The 17,130-nt window shown below is 38.6% G+C and overlaps 1 long non-coding RNA gene across 1 annotated transcript in view; it reads left to right on the top strand.

Moving 5' to 3' along the window:
* Window positions 1–8,245: 8,245 nt before the first annotated feature.
* Window positions 8,246–17,130, top strand: part of LOC138824526 (uncharacterized) — a 65,837-nt gene continuing 56,952 nt past the window's right edge. The window contains exon 1 of the long non-coding RNA XR_011371111.1: window positions 8,246–8,333. This is a non-coding gene — a long non-coding RNA (uncharacterized lncRNA). The remainder of the gene's footprint in view (window positions 8,334–17,130) is intronic.

Below are 17,130 nucleotides of genomic sequence, written 5' to 3' on the forward strand. Positions count from 1 at the left end.
AAAAGCGATGTGCATATGACCATATAAGATGATGCTAAGCAGACTGGGAAGGTGGCTCAGTGGTAGAGTGCTTGCCTTGCATGCATAAGGCCCTGGGTTTCATTTCTCAGCACCACATAAGCAGAAAAAGCCAGAAGTGTTACTATGGCTAAGTGGTAGACTGCTAGCCTTGAGCTGAAGAGCTGAGGGACAGAGTCCAGGCCCAGAGTTCAGGCCCACCACCACCACCACGACCAAAAAAAAAAAAAGATGACGCTAAGTGAAATGAACCCCAAGATATGGACACAAGAGGTTTTTCTTTGTTTTTGATGTTTCTAATGTACTATGAGATTTTTTCTTTGTTTCTTTTGTATGTTCTTCCCCCTATGGTGTATCCCTGTTGTCACTGTATTTGATTTTGGTACCTTGCATCTTGTATATACATTTCTCTAATTTGGAGAAGGGAAGGGGTATGATGAACTGCTGAAACAAGGACCCAGCATGATCCATTGCAACAATGATACTCACAAGACAGTATGTTGGAAATGAACCTTACAACTTTGGTGGGAGGAGTGGGGGAAGTAGGGGAGGGAAGGAATAGTAAAAGAACAACAAAGGAGGGGGTAACAAATCCTGATATTCAGTTACCAGGACTCCATCCTCCACAATGTCTACTAAAGAAGGACTTGGATCTGTGGAGCCCGAGTGGCACTACAGGGAGGTACACAGTTCTATTATCAAGAAGCTCTGACTCTCACAGACTGGAATCCACAGGCCTTCTATTTGCAATGCCTCACACATGTCTTAGTAATGAGAGAACTAGCACATTTACCTACCACCAGGAAAGGCTATCCATCCAGTGGATGGATATTTGTGTATATTCTGGAAATTTGGGAGGAAGGATACATATCAAGTCAGGTATGACTTTTATTCCTGTTCTTGATACAATTTTCCAATATCGGATAATTAATTCTATTCCATGGAGTCAAGAGAAGATAATCAGAAGTTTCTATGTTTGGTAATTATGAGGCAGGGGAAGAATGTATTATTTATTTATTTATTCTGCTGGACAAGAAATGTATGTACTCATTATTGATGTGACTATAACATCTCTGTACAACATCTTTACAAGGAAATAACATTTAAAAAAGAAAATGCTTCTTGACTATTTTGTTGCACTTTGTCTGCCTCCTGAAGTCTAATTTGCTCCATTTATCACCTGTTCGATAATAAATCACCCCAGAATGAAGCCACTTAAATGGCTCGCTGTTTTCCATGATATTGTAGTTGACTAGGCTTAGCTGGGTGGTTCTCACCTGGGATGTTCAGGTAATGGCTGGCACTGAAGTCAGCTGGAGAGTTGAGTAGTCTGGATGTCAACTTACTGGCAGGTAGCTGAGAGGTCAGCTAGATAACTGATCAGAGCTAATGTACTTGGATTCCTCACATCATATTATCAGTAGCACAAAGAAATGTCTTAGAAGCAAGTTTTTAAGACACCCACATGGATGCTAAAATTATTTTAATAATCTAGTTTTCTAAGTTTCATACTACATTATCTATTAGTCTGAGGTCACCTTAGACTGAAAGGGAGAGAAATTAAACTCAAGTTCTCTTTTTAATTCTTATCTTTCTTTGTTTTCAAATGGCTAAAAAAGGGGTGAAAATTTAAAATGTCTATTTATGTATCTTGATCAGAGTCACCCCTTCTAGTTTTCTCCCCAGTTCCCCTTCTCATTCCCTCCAGTTATATTACATTTCCCTCTTCTTTGATCACATATGCATACTGAGTGTTATAGCTGGATGGATAAAAAGGAAAGAGGGACAGATAAAATTGATCGCTTCCTTGAGGATAGCTTGACTTCCTTAAAGTAAGAAAAGGAAGAGATAAAACCCATTGTGAAGATATTCCCTGGAACTCTGCAGGTTTTGTTTTGTTTTTGGTCAGTCATGGGGCTTGAACTCTGGGCCTGGGCACTGACCTTCAACTCTTCAGGTCAAGGCTAGTGCTCTACCATTTGAGCCATTGTGCCATTTCTGGTGTTTGAGTGGTTTATTGGAGATAAGAGTCTTACAGAGTTTCCTGCCCAGGCTGGCTTTGAACTACAATCCTCAGATCTCAGCCTCCTGAGTAGCTAGGATTACAAGCGTGAGCCACTAGCACCTGGCCTCTGCAAGTATTTTTGTAGGACATGTTTCTCTGTGTTCTTCTTTGACAATATGATCCTTTGGTTGACTCTTAAAGCTAAGGAAGCATTTGTTTTCATGAAGGATTGTATACCTTTCTACCCTTTTGCCAAGCACACAGTTTATTCTGCCCTAGCAACAGACGTGGTGGTAGGAAACACGAGACAGCTAGATGAGAGACAGAGGATGTCTTATTATTTACAGAAATAGACATGGCCAGTGTTTAGCATAGTCTTTATTTAGTTTGCTACTCTGTGCTACGAGAGTGAGGTCTTGAGCCTGGAGAACAGAAGTCTTTTAAGATGAGCAGTTAGTACACCTGCTCTTTGCTCCAGAGGGATATAGTCTCATTTCTAAGGTTGTTCGTACATAAGTATCCTTGGAAGGATATTCCAGGAAAAGGGAAGCCTGTATCTCACTTCTAAATCAGGCAAAGTCAAAGGGGATCCACTGGGGAGGACTGTCTCCCCAGAGCCATGCATTGATGAGCACCGTAGGTGAAGGATGAGAGAAGAACCATGAAAAGCTTTCTTGGGTTTGGAAATAGTAACGAGTTCACTTCAAAAAGTGTGCTTGAAGGAGCACATAACGGTACCGTGATCCTGAGGGGCTATCTGGAGCACAGTTTAGGGTTTTCCATTTCTTCTGCAGGCCATATAAAACTAGTGGAAGGCCTTTGTCGTGGAAAGATGTGACGCCAGCTGGAGTGTATTGAGCTTATTTTTCATGGCTCTGTAAATTCTCTGAAGAGATTTTGAATCCCTGAAGGAAGAGTACTCACTTAGGAAGACAGCAGTTGGGCAGAGTCTGCAATTGGAGTAGAGAACCAGTTGGACACACGTATGGCTGGGGTGAGCGGCAAACTTCATGGACAGACACTAGGCCTCATATTAACACAACACAATAAATTGTCAATTCTTGACTATCTGATTCTCCCATTATTCTCAGTTTTCCAAAGGGAAGGACTATATCATATTTGCCTCCATTCTTCTTACTGAATGGTTGATGTAAAATAAGATTAATTAATTAATTAATTTGTTTTTTGTGTGTTTGTTTAATTATGCCCTTACTTGGGCTTGAACTCAGCCTGGACACTCTCCTTAGATATTTTGTTCAAAGCTGGTGCTGACATCTTGATGGTTAATTGGCAATAAGAGTCTCTCAGACTGTCCTGCCCAGGCTGGCTTTGAACCAACTGCCATCCTCAAATCTCAGTCACCTGAGAAGCTAGGATTACAGGCATGAGACACAGGCACTTGACAAGATAGGATTTAAAATGCAGCAAAACAATGTAAAAATTGGCAACCAATAATGACCCAGTCTTTATGGAGCTTGCATTCATGTGAAATTGACATTATTATACTTTAATAAGTTAATAAACAACCAAATATCCAGTAGGATACCAGCTGGTGATTAGTATCATGAAGAAAAATAAAGCCAGACTAGAACTGATAGAGAAGTAGAGCGTTATTCTGGGTGCCTTGGGTGGTCAGGACAAACTTCCGTGAGAAGATCATCTCAGATCTTCCATCACTTTGCTTGGGCTATGTATCCAGAATGCATAGATTCTTGGCTAAGCAGGGTGAGTTCAGAGGCTAGGCTGAGTTGTTTGGAAGGAGCTAATCCATACAGATGTGTCCACTAGGATCTTAATCTTGAATGTATCCAGAAGCAGAGTAGGAAACAAAGATTTATTCTGGAGGTGACCTCAAGGAACACTTGCATGCAAAATGAAGAAATAAGATAGGGATATGATGCCCACTAGATGGTGGTAAATAGAGTTGAGGAAATCTGAGAAAGAACGTAGAACAGGTACTTCAGAGGTGAGCAGGGTGTGAAGAAGCCCTTAGATGCAGCATTTACCAACTCCTTTGGTATGGATATTCCCCACCATCTGACATCCCTAAACACAGAGTTTGTAAGACTACATGATGCTAGTTTACAAATTCCACCACAAAGTAAAAGATTTACTTTAATGTTAAAGGGAATAAAATCATCTATGAGTGATGCATTGAGCATTTGTTACCTATTTAAAATATAATTCATAGAATAATGACTATCTAGCAACTTGGATGGCCATTTGCGGGGAGAAATGTTTATTATCCATTGTACTTATGCTAATCCAAATAGGAAACGAGCCCACAGTAAATTCTTCAGGAAGGTCCCCATCACCTATTGCATTACCTCAGTAGTCTCTGAATGGCCATTTCTGCTTCCTACTTCTCTTCATTTTGTCCTCACAGTACTCAACCTTTGCAGCTGAAGTAGACTCACCTGATGTGTAGTAATGACCCTCGTGACCCTTACACCTGCAGAGCAGACTCTTGTCTAATGGACATTTTAAAACTTGGCTGTCATAGTGGGCTTTCCAGAACATAAGTCTCTCCTGATTATTTCCTTCCCAATACTTCATTAGTGTTCTCTGTAACATGCCTCACGTATTCTTCTTTTATAAAAACAATATGTAAAAAACAACAATATTTTCTTTATGTAGTTGTACAAAGGGGCTCCAATTCAAGTACAATACATCTTGATCAATGGCATCATTTGCCTTAATTATTCTTTACTTCATTGGGCTTTAGATCCCTTATCCAGACTCACATTTTACCAACACATAATCTAACTTTATCTTAGCTCTGTGCTACAAACATGTGCTCGATCTTCATGGTTTTGTGCTTTTCATCTCTCTGTTTTCTTTCTTTCTTTGTGTTTGTTTTGTCATTGTGCTTGAATTTCATGCATGGGGACTGTCCCTGAGCTTTTGTGCTCAAGGCTACCACGCTACCACAGTCACTTCTAATTTTCTGGTGGTTTATTGGAGAGAAGAGTCTTACAGAGTTTCCTGCCCAGGCTGGCTTTGAACTGAGATTCTCTCAGCCTTCTGAGTAGTTAGGATTACAAGAGTGAGTCACCACTGCCCATCTCTTTTTTTAGTACTATTAATGGAGCTTGAAATCAGGGCCTTATATCATCATGATCATGATCATGATCATGATCATGATCATCATCACCATTATCTTAAGTAGTTGTACAAAGGGTTTCAACATGTCAGTTTATGAGTACAATGCATCTTGATTCATGTCATTGTTCTTCCCATTGTTCCCATTGTTTGGAAATTTAGCCCTTGACAACTGGTTCAAACTGGACCCCTTACAAGATCCCTGATGATGTAAGTAATTAGACTATCCTAGGTAAGAGACCAGGAGTAGTTTTCCATGCTGGTTGATGGTTGTTTCTGGAGAATAGAGAATGTGTTCAATGAGTCAGAGAGAGCACCTTTATTCAGAGGTAGTCTCAGAAAGTGGCATTCGGAAGACCCAGGGATAAAATACTGGAAAGGGCTTTTCCAAGTAATAGGCCCTCGAGGGTAGCAACGAAAAAACAATCTTTAAAATAAAAACCTAATATACACAATAACTTAAGTGTCTTTGAGAGTGGGTCCATTTCCTGCAGACATCAAGGTGGGGGGAAGGTAATAGCTGCAGGGATGAGGATGGAGAAATGGGTCCATAGAGGCCAGGAGGGTGACGGAGAAGGAGATACAAGGGAGTGTGAATCTGATTCAACAATGACACTTCTTTTCTCCAAGTATTGATGAGCAAGATGATTCTTGCAAAGGGTTTTGATGAGGTCTTGATGCTTTGCAGATGTATCTAAGGGTGAAAATTTTTGTGTTCCTCCTCAGAAGATGGAGAATTACAGAGCAATATGTGTATTTAAGTAACTCCCTTGGTTAGCTTTTTTTTCATTTTTATTTAAACATTCTAGTTGTGATTAATATCTTAAGTCCAACATTTATTCAGCAAGTATTTCGTGAACTTTTCCTGTGTACCAGACACACTAGCCTGGAATTGTTCCTCCATCCAGGCAATCAGTGCAATCACTTTACCAATTAAGAATAGTGCACCTTAGCTGCTTGTGAGCAACGCAGAGGCCTAAATTGGTTCAAAGCTTCTTTCCATTCCATTCGCTTGCCTTTCCCAGGAGATGGAGTCTAACAGCCTCGCAGAACTGATCACATGCCTAGTAATTGGGTTCCACACTAAGGCCAATTCCAGCTTTGAAAATGTGCCCCAATCCTATGCCAAACTATAGAATACAACTTTTTAATACAAGGCTCCCTTCTCAGGAGCAAGTTCTTCCTCCTCTTCACGTTATAAAAGAAATCAAGGGCACTGAGAATGAATCTCAGAGCTGGGAGGAAATCCCCAAATCAGTGAGTTCTACCCTTATCTGCACTTCTTCACAAGACAGCCATGTCTCTGACTTGTCTGACACCATCATGGTGAGAAATGTGCAGGATCTGAGGATGCACACCCAGGGCAATTCAAGCAGCACTTTTTCATAAACATATTTTTAAAGCAAACATTGATCATTCATTGTCCTAAGTTCTGTGAAGTAAGATGGTAATAGTATCTGGGATAGAAAAAGTTTCTAATATCACTGGGGAAATAAAATACTAGACTACAAATAACAAAGAGCCAGGACATTTTTTAAATGGTGACCATCCTTTCGTAGTGGACATGGTTATCCACTAAAATCTACTTTTTCTTTGCCTACTACTCTTGTTGCAGGGAAGTGGCTGTTCAGAGAAACCCTTTAAGGCCCTCATAGCTGGTTGCATGGGCCTGGGACTCATTCTACCCAAGAGAAAGTAAAAGGAAGTGTTGCACACCATGTCAGGACAAATGTTTGTTTTCCTTCCCAGCAGCTGCATGAAACTCAGAGAGAAGGACAGAGCCACTACACAGAAACAGGCTCATCCTTCAATCAGGAATAGTTAGATACCTTGGACTGCTATGAGAAATATACTTATCTGTTGTCTATGAGTACTTGTATACTGGGAGTGAGGTGTCTGTAAGCTATTCTTACCTAATAATTCCCCCCCTTTATTTTGTCAGTGGTAGGGCTTGAACTCAGAGTCTGGGCATTGTCCCTGAGCTCTTTTGCTCAAGGCTAGCAATCTATCCCTTTGGGTGACAGCACCACTTCCGGTTTCCTGGTGGTTAATTGGAGATAAGAGTTTTACAGACTTTCCTTCCTCGGACTGGTTTCGAACTGTGATCCTCAGATCTCAGTCTCCTGGGTAGCTAGGATTACAGGGGTGAGCCACTAACTCCTGCCTAATTCAGTTTTGAAGAAAATATGACAGAATGATATAGAATTAACAAGGGTCAGCAAACCTCTCTGAGTTGGCATCTGTGTGAAGTCCATCTGTGCTGAGGTCTGGGGTAAAGGTTTTCAGTTAGTAGGAGCAGCAAGTAAATACTCCCTGAAGCTGGAAGAGATTTAACACTGTAGCACAACAAATAGAAGACTCATGGGACTAGGAAACTCTTTCAAGAAGAGTTTTGAGATAGAAACATAAGATTAGGAAGAAGTGAGGTCAAGAAGAATCTATTAGACCATGGTGAGGATCTTGGATTTTATCCCAAGTATGTTGGGAAGCCTTTAGCAATTCAAGTTGGGTAAGGAGCAGGGAGCAGGGATCCAGATTTTAAAAGGACTGTCAGACTCCTGTGTGGGAAATGGGTCATCCTGAGGCCAAACCAGAATGGAATTTTACTTCAACTGCTTTCCATGTCCTCTAAATTTCTCAGGGTTTCTCTTCTGATTCCATCTTTATTGTTCACCTTTATCCTTACCCTTTTACTAGCCACATACTCCTGATTTGTTTTCATTCCAAGATGTTTCATATGTTTTGATTTTTACCTGCAACATCTTTTCTCCATGGCTCTGGCTCTCTTTTCTTAACTCTTGCATGGTTTTAATCAACTCCTCTCCAATCCCATTTGGAGCCTTAATCAATTTGACTTACATTTAGTTCTTGTACTCTTGTGGACTCAATTCAGAACTACAATTCAGTTTATCTGGAAAATCATTTGAGAAGCCTTCTCTCTCCTAAGTGTGAGGAAGACAATTCTATTCAGCGTTCACAATCTTGGGTTATCATCTCCTATGTATCAGAGTATAAACTCTGTAAACCAGCAAACTGTATTTCTGTAGCAACTGTCACAATAGTCAACCAATAATGGATGAATGAACAAATAAGCCCAATACTAAGTCCAGTGAAAGTTATCAAAGCTATGGATGAGAAAGCTGTGCCTCAGAAGCCCAGAGAATAGTCAGTTGAAATGGAATGAAGACAAATGATCTCATAGGATAAGGTATTATTTTATTATTTATTGGCCTAAGGATGTCGTGTGCTTATTTCAAGATGGGAGGTTGAGCTAATCACTACCTCAAAAAGAAGATAGCTCTTCATAAATTGGAAAGGCGTACATGAAATTAACTGGTAATATATAAGTATGTTATTATTATTATTATGATGTGATGGACTTGTTTTTCTGTCTGACTGGGAAAAACAGCTTGAGAATTTTCTTAAACATGCAAATGTTCTTGCCTAGAAAATGTTTAGTGATAAAGGTCACTGTGAACTTATTGAGAAGCTCAGTGGGACAGAAGCGGCATTTATTTATGTGTATTTATGTGCTTGTTCACTGATGGCTTTGCTGAGGAAAGCTATATTGTCAAGTGCTCTAATTAAGAAATAATAATGTAATTGATTTTTTATGGATTATCTTCAATGGAGTCCCTTCCCAACAGCAAACTCTCATTGACGACTCAGGATAATTGATAGCTTCTCAGCACAATGCCCTTGGCTGATTGCAGAACAGTTGACACAGTGTCTGACAATGATCATGAGTGAGGTTGGTTCTCACAATGGCGAACCCTAGCAAGGCAGAAGATGATATGGAAAGGATGCTATTAATTCATTGAGTGACACAGGTCAAGTTCCCTGCATTTTTGCAAAATGAGGGGGTTGAATTAAATCAGTGGCTTGAAAACTAAAACTGAAAAACATCAGAATCCATTCATCACTCACATTCGATGTAGAAGCCATGTTTGCAAACCAGGCCCAATGCCCTAGTGGAAGTTGAGTTTGGAAAATAGCACATTGAATCCCGCTTTATGCAGCACTCAACAGAGCAAATGCAGAAGGATTCCAGGATGCACAATGTTTGTAAATGGCTCAGAGATGACTTCCAAGTGTGACTCTAGGTCCTGAAACTCTAGAACTTCTTGATACGACCTCATTAGACCGTCAGGATAAATCAAAATACCCATTTCTTTCAAATTTGAAGTGCATGTATCTCAAAGCATATATCATTACAATCAAGTCAGAATTTCAAACTCAGCTCAAAACACCTAGGCTGGGAGTTAAGCAGAACAGAGCACTTCTTTAAAAATTAAAATATTTTTATTATCTTTTTTTGTTGGTTTTTGTACCAGTCCTGGGGCTTGAACTCAGGGCCTGGGTCCTGTCCCTGAGCTTTACTAATCAAGGCTAGTGCTTTACCACTTGAGTTAAGCTCTACTTCCAGCTTCTTTGTGATTAGTTGGAAATAAGAGTCTCACAAGCTTACCTGCCTGGCCTGGCTTTGAACCACAATCCTTAGATTTCAGCCTCCTGAATAGCTTAGAGGCCAGATCCACTAGTACCTGGCATTTAAAAGAAATTATCTTTAGGTAGTTGTACAAAGGAGTTGCAGTTCAAAATGTCAGTTTATGGGTACAATGTATCTTGGTCAATGTCTTTTTTTGTTGTTGGAGCAATTTATGCCTCCAATTGTGGTGACTTCATGTTATTGTATGTGTGTGTATACATTGGTTCAGAATCTTGCAGAACTCTGATTTTTCTTATTTCAGATGATTTTTGTGAGATTTGGAGGTAGCTATAGATAATACTGTGCTAGACACTTTATAAAGGAGATTATATTATTCATATTGATTCATGTGGGAATTAAAGTTCAGAATGTCAGCCAAGGTCACAATAAGTCTTTATTACTCCACATCTTATATGTCTTATTCCATGATGATTTATTCCTAAGTCTAAGAGAGAGAGCAACTCAGTTGTATTGGCTGGGGACAGAGGTAATACACACAATTGTTGTGCAAAACTCCAGCCAAACATACAATTTGGTACTTGTTACTCTCTGAGATCAAAAGGAATAGCATAACTGAATCAGGTTCCACATGAATTAGAATGTTCTTATGCAGTTTTTATCTAGATCAGTGACCCTCAGCTGAAGTGAATTATCCTCACTCCAAGGGTGCCTCGGGAAATGCCTGGAGTCATTTTGATTGTCAAAACTAAGAGTAACTAGTATTTTTCTCCTTGCCCCTATTGGGTAGAATATGGGTCAGATTTATTCTGATGCCCAGGGAAGGCCCCTACAATAAAGAATTATCTGGCCCAAAATGTCAGCAATGACAAGACTGACAAAAATTGAAACTAGGGGTATGGAGCAACATTAATGGAGGTTAAAAAAGTTTGAAAGGCCAGTACTGGAACCTAGATAGAAATTTTAACTTACTTGATTTTGGGGGAGTGGGATATTTTTGCCAGTGTGCTCCAAAATTTCATAGCTTGCTAATGATGCCCTGATTAATAAATCTTCTGGGAATGAAAAGGAATCCCTGTTAACAATACTCACATATACAAGACACATTTTCTTAATTCATCTGGAGCAGAAGTTACTATTATTAGGGTTCCAGAAACACCATTTTCCAAACTTATGCTTGATTCTTGTACTGCTCCCAAATCACCCTGACCTCATAAACCAAAGTAACACAATTTGCTTATTAAATGTCTAAGGTTGTAATATTCTCTTACAGATATGTTTCTTATAAAATATAGAAAAATAAAAAATATGCACTTAGTTTAGGTTAATTGACGAGTTTGCTAAAATAGACTTTGCAGATGCAATTAAGTTAAAGACCATTTGGTGATATTACCATGCATTGTGTAGATGATCCAATATTATCATTAGTGCTCTTAAAAGTGAAAGAGAAAAGCAGCAGAAAAAGTCAGAGTGTACATGAATTAGATTTGCCTCATTGGTAATTCTACAGAAAGAATCACAGCCATATCAGTGCCTGGATTCTGGTAGGGAGAGAGACCCATATGAATCTTCAAACCTCAAAAACAGTAAGATAATTAATTATCTTTGCTAAGCCACTAAATTTGTGGTTATTTTCCAAACCAGCAATGGAAAGTTAATACGTGTGCTACCTCTCCCTGGTCTGACAGGATGATCTGCTTAAGTCTTAGTTAAAATTTGCAGGTATTAGCAGTTTATGCCTAACTCCATGTAATTGTTTTCACTTTTATTTTTTAGCACGAGGGTAGGGGGTGTGTGGGGGTTGGCAATCCTGGAGCTTGAACACTGGGCCTGGGCCCTGTCCCTGAGCTTCTTTTGCTGAAGGATAGTGTTTTACCACTTGAGCCACAGTGACACTTCTGGAACTTTCTGAGTAGTTATTGGAGATAAGAGTTTCACAGACTTTCCTAACAGGGCTGACTTTGAACTGTGATCCTCACATCTCAGCCTCCTGAGTAGCTAGGGTTACAGGTGTGAACCACGGGTGTCTGGCTTGTTTTAACTTTTAGATACTCATATCTGAGTTTGATTCTAGCATAAATTTAGGAATAAGGAGATTCTGGAGGAGAAGGATTTGGGACAGAGAAAGAGAAAAATCTTTAAAACACAGCTATTCTGCCGGTCACTGTTAGACTCTAAGTCTGATATCTTAAAGTAGTTGTGTCCAACAGAATATTACAGAAGCCACATATGGACTTTTAATGTTTGGTGGTAGTGAAATAAAAGATGATAAAAAAGCAAGTGAAATCAATCTTAGTAATGTACTTAATGCATTGAATATTTACATTCCAATAAGTAATCATTATAAAACGACGGATGAAGTATTTTATATAATGTTTCAGGCAAAAATCTTTTAAATCTGCTGTGTATCTTATACTCAGAGCACTCCTCAGTTTTCACCAGCACTTTTCAAATGCTCGCAGGCCTGTGTGGCTACCATATTGGACAGCATGGCACTAGACTAGAGCAGAAAGAGAGTCAGACAAAGCTTAAAGAGATACTTTTGAAGGCATAAGGGACTTGAAATGCTGACTAAGATACTAAGGTGACAAAGGTACACAAGTGAGATAGAGAACAGTTCTCCTCATGTTTGCTTGAGTCTGAATTTGGTGGGGATTGTGGAGAGGAAAATGGTTTTGAGAAGATCTTTAAAGCCACAGAGGCCAAAATTCTCTATCAGATTAATAAAATGCATTGCACCTCGCTTAGGGTAGGAAGTCATGGCAGAAAAGTGAACTCTAAAATATTTTTGTATGTTTGCACATCTTCTCTTCCATATTAGCTGGTAAATTTTGGGGGAGGACTCTTGACTGACCTATAATAAGTTTTCTCCTGGTAGATGGTCTATTAAATGTCTCATGACACTGGTATATTTAGTTAAGCAGACTGACAAGATTTAGTTATTTTCTTATAATTAAAAACTAGCAAATAGAGACTTATAAGACGTTATGTCAAAAACGAACTTTACAACTTTGGTGGGGGAGGGGGAGGATGGAAAGGGATGGGAAGGGGAAATAAAGGAGGAAGCTACAATGCTTGATAAGAAATGTACTCATTATCTTGCCCATGTAATTGTAACCCTTTTGTACAGTATTTTCACAATAAAAAAGAAAAACTAGCAAATAGTAAAGGGAATGTTTTAGAATTATGAAGCATCTTTTCCTTGCATCACAGTGCTTTGTATATAGCAGGTGATTTTCTTTTAGTTTGTATAAGGAAATATCTGGATTTATTCAGAGACCCATCTTAGTACTAAAACTACCCAAGCAACTTGTTACGTTTGGCTAATGGACTATCAGTCCAGCATTTCTTTTTCTTTTTTAAATGAGAAAGGAAATGGTTCTGTTACCTCATGGAAAACATGCCAAAACATCAACAAAATCTAATTCAATATAGCTTTGCAGATTTTCTATTAATAGCCCCAGTGAGTACTGACAAATGCTTGGAGTTTACCACAGTGCCCAAATCAAAACCCTCAAATGGTATGACCACAAAGGCTGTGAACTCTCAAGCCAGGAAGCTAATGGATAAGATGCTAAATATCAACCTCGGACTAAGATATATTTTTAATTACTGTTGGCATTTTGCTACTGCTTAATCCATTACATAGGAGCCAACACTGTACCTTTTCCCCCAAATTTCTGACTTCATCCATTGCTAAGACTCAGCCTTGGTCAGCAACATTAGGTAGAAGGCCAACCACTAAGGGGATGAATAACTGACCCTGATGACACATCTATACCACAGACAAAACCAAATGAACCCAGAGAAAAATAGAGACAATATCCTCTAGGTACTCATTGCTAATGCTTTACAGTATATTATGGATCTTAGGCTAGATGCTATATTGAATTCCATGTTAGAACACGGCCCTCACTTTTCTGTTTCTCTTTTCCTGATAAAAATGAGATGGCAAGTATTGTTGTAGAAAGGCTGGGCATAGGAGATAAAAGGCTTAGAGCCAAATCTTCATGTGATGAAAATCTTTGAGACATTTAACTATTCTTAGCTTTCATTGTCTAACTCATAAAATGATTATCAAAAATACCTTCCTTGTTTTCTCCAGTTGCATTTCTGTGTCGAATGTGTGTGTATGTGTGTGTGTGTGTGTGTGTGTGTGTGTGTGTGTGTGTGTGTGTATACTACATATGTGAGAGATTTTAATCATTTGTGATCAATATCATTAGCTTTACATGAGGTGGAAAGGACTAGGTCTGGTAGTTTTCCTTTGTGTTGTTTGCTTGAACTCACTACCCTATCTCTTGGCACTAGTCTCAGGCTTTTTTATTTTCCCTATTAGATGTTTGCATCAATTCCCTCTTCTGCTTTCTCTACCCACTGGCTTTCCTTCTGGATATTTTTTAAATTCTAGCCATAAAATTTAAAATAGTTCACATTACAACCATTTGATATAAAATGTTTCATAAAGTATATAATGACAAATCTCCTGTTTGGGTTTCATATCTATTTTGTGCCCACATTTCCATGTATCTGTTTAATGATTTTTAGCAGTGCTGAGTTTTGAACTCCAAGCTTTACATCTGCCAGGCAATTGCTCTGCCACTTGAGCATACCCCCCAGGCCCTTGTCTAGTGCCTTTTAGATGAAAACACAATCTCTTACCTAAAAAAAATCTCTCCTTTTGCATGACATCTCTAAATTATAAGCATATATGTGTAATATCGTTATACACCTGATCTGTATAGATTATCTTATCCTATATTACAAACCATCTCAAGACACAATAGCATAAGACAAAAACAAGCTGCAATTTTCATTATCTGGTGGCTTAAATTTTTTTCAGGGCTCTTTGGGAAGTACTTCTGATAAAAGATATGAGGTAGAATCATTCATTTAGTTGCTAGGAGATCTAAGAAAATTTGCCCTATGTGTCTGACACCACAGTCATCCAGTGACTTAGGCTTCCTTCTAATATGGCTTGTGGCTAGACAGTAGTTAGACTTCTTACATAGGGGATGTCTTCTAAGATGAAATATTTCAACTGATAAAGGCAAAAGCCATAGAGCTATAAAAAAAAACACATTATGCTGTGGTAGTTAAAGGGTCCAGCAACCCTCAATGGCCATTGTTGAGATTTAGTAAATTCTTACTTTTTCTTTTTGATTGCTTATCCTATCTTAAGACTACCTTTTGACAAACATCTTAGCTTTTAGGAATGGAAATCAAAAAAGAACAGGTACAAGTTACCTCAGATTCAGAGTAAAGAAAACAGATTGTACCTCTAAATGGGATGAGTGGCCAAGAATTTGCAGCCATTTTTATTCCATTTCTTAAACTTTTTCTATCCCTTCTTTTTAAATTTTGTTTTATTTTTATTATCTATAACTACTTATACAAAGGGGTTTTTAACTCAACATGTCATTTTGTGAGTACAATGTGCATCCATCTTTAATTCACAACAGTATCTGTTTCATCTTCCAATGTTCTCAAGTCATGCATACCAGATAATTGGTGATACAATGATGTCTATTATACACTATGAGAAAGTTGATTCTGCTTTTCAAAAAAAGCAAAGAAGATTTTGGAAAGTCTTGAGGCAAGAAGCTGTACTTTTAGAAATAAAAGTCCAGGAGAGCAGGAGTTTGTTTTAAAGACCATATTTTTATAACATAATGTTTTGTTAATTAAAAAAAATTCTCCCCAAACTGTTTTTAATCACTTGGACACATCTTGACTACCAATTTGTGGACAGGCTAGCTTCTTCATGCATGCTTTGACATATACATTAAACCTTCTCTTCCTGTTCTCTTGATGAATCTAATTCCCATCAAACCTGGGACATAACCTATAACTATCACCAGCTTCTTTGTGGGAGTTTATGATCTTCGTGATATATGCCTTCTGAAATATATGTCTGTGGGCTTATGGTAAAATTAATAAAACCGAAATTAAAACTGACAGCTCTGAAATGATATGCTACCCTTAGCATATGGAATAACTACCGTGAACACTTATGGGGTTTGTTGCAAGATTATAGACAGTTACCCAATGGGGGATAACTTCTGAACTGTGTTGCTAAATCTCATTTGACAGGTTTTGGATTTGGTATAATTTTTCTATAGCATTTTAGTGTTGGGTGAGCAATATGTTAGCTATGATTCAGATGACATTTTATTTCTAAGCCCTTTAGTCTTTCCCCTCCGAGTTCTCCTTCATTCTCTGTCACTCCTCCCTTTTTCTTTCTTTTCCCTCCCTCTGCACTCTGTCTTATCTAAATATTTCAGCAATTAGTGCATGGCTAGGGGATTCTTTGTGAAATAGGATAATAAGAAAATCCTTTTGTCTGGCAGCAAATCTGAATATGCCCATCTACAAATCTGAGGAGACAGATGTCCCACCTATGTATTAAGTTATTATATTTCTGTTTCTCACATTTCAATGTTTAAAGCCACTTTTTCTGTGATGGTAGAAATTCAAATTGCAAAGATTTAGTCCTGTACATGGCGTTCAGAGATTCAGGCTTACTAAATCCGTCTTGGCCTCACTTGATGCATGTACAAGTACACATGTGTGTATGCACACACATACTATTATTATTCATGTCTGCTTTAATGGTTCTACTTATCTCTTTTCTCTGGTGGGTGAAGGGCTTCCAAGCAGAAGTTTTAAGGAACAACAAGAACTATATTAAAGTTTGGGGGAAAAATAAGAATTGGTTGCTTTTTCTCTCTCTGTTCGTTTCTAGCTCTTGCTGCTCTTTTCTAGCTCTCTGCTCTCTCTCTGTTCTTACCCCTCTCTTGCTCTTGCTCTTTGTCTTGCTCTTGCTCTTGCTCTTGCTCTTGTTCTTGCGCTTGCTCTTCTTTTCTAGCTCTCTCTGCTCTAGCTCTAGCTCTTTCCTCTCTCTCCTCTCTTTCCCAGCCACGTGGAGTGCCAACCTTGCCTGGTCCCAGCAGGTTTACCCCTTACCTGAATACCACGTGAGTGCTACTGTTCTTACCCCTCTCTCTGCTCTTTTCTGGCTCTTCTCTCTCTCTTTCCTCTCTTCCCAGCTCTCTCTCAGGATAGCTGGGATTTCTCTGTTTTTTTCCTCTTTTTTCTTTTTTTTGTTCTTCCCTTTTTGTTCTGAGGAATACCCGCAATTCTGACGGCCTTTTGCGAACCAGTCTGTCTGCGGCGGAATCAACGCATCAATACCATTGCTGCCTTTACATAAAAAAAAAAAAAAGAATTGGTTGTATAGTTCATTTCCAACATAGTTTCCAATGAGTGTCATTTCTGAATTAGTTCACACTTTGTTCCACCATTTCTTTGCTTTCCTTTCCCCTCCCCCATTCAGATAAATTTACAAACAAAACAAAAAATACATAAATCAAAAATGGCAACAAAAGGGGAGAAACAGAAGAAAAAAGAATTGATTGTGACAACAAAAAAAGCAATATTCATATGTGTTGTAATTATGCTAAAACTCAAGACTCCATACTAAGTCGGACTATTTGAAAGTTGAAAATGACTAGGAAATCCACTTAGGAAAAATGTGACATGCTTTTTCTTTTTTCTT

Source organism: Dipodomys merriami, unplaced genomic scaffold, assembly GCF_024711535.1.
Source record: "Dipodomys merriami isolate MVZ:Mamm:240054 unplaced genomic scaffold, mDipMer1.0.p SCAF_13, whole genome shotgun sequence".
NCBI classification, from domain to species: Eukaryota; Metazoa; Chordata; class Mammalia; order Rodentia; family Heteromyidae; genus Dipodomys; species Dipodomys merriami.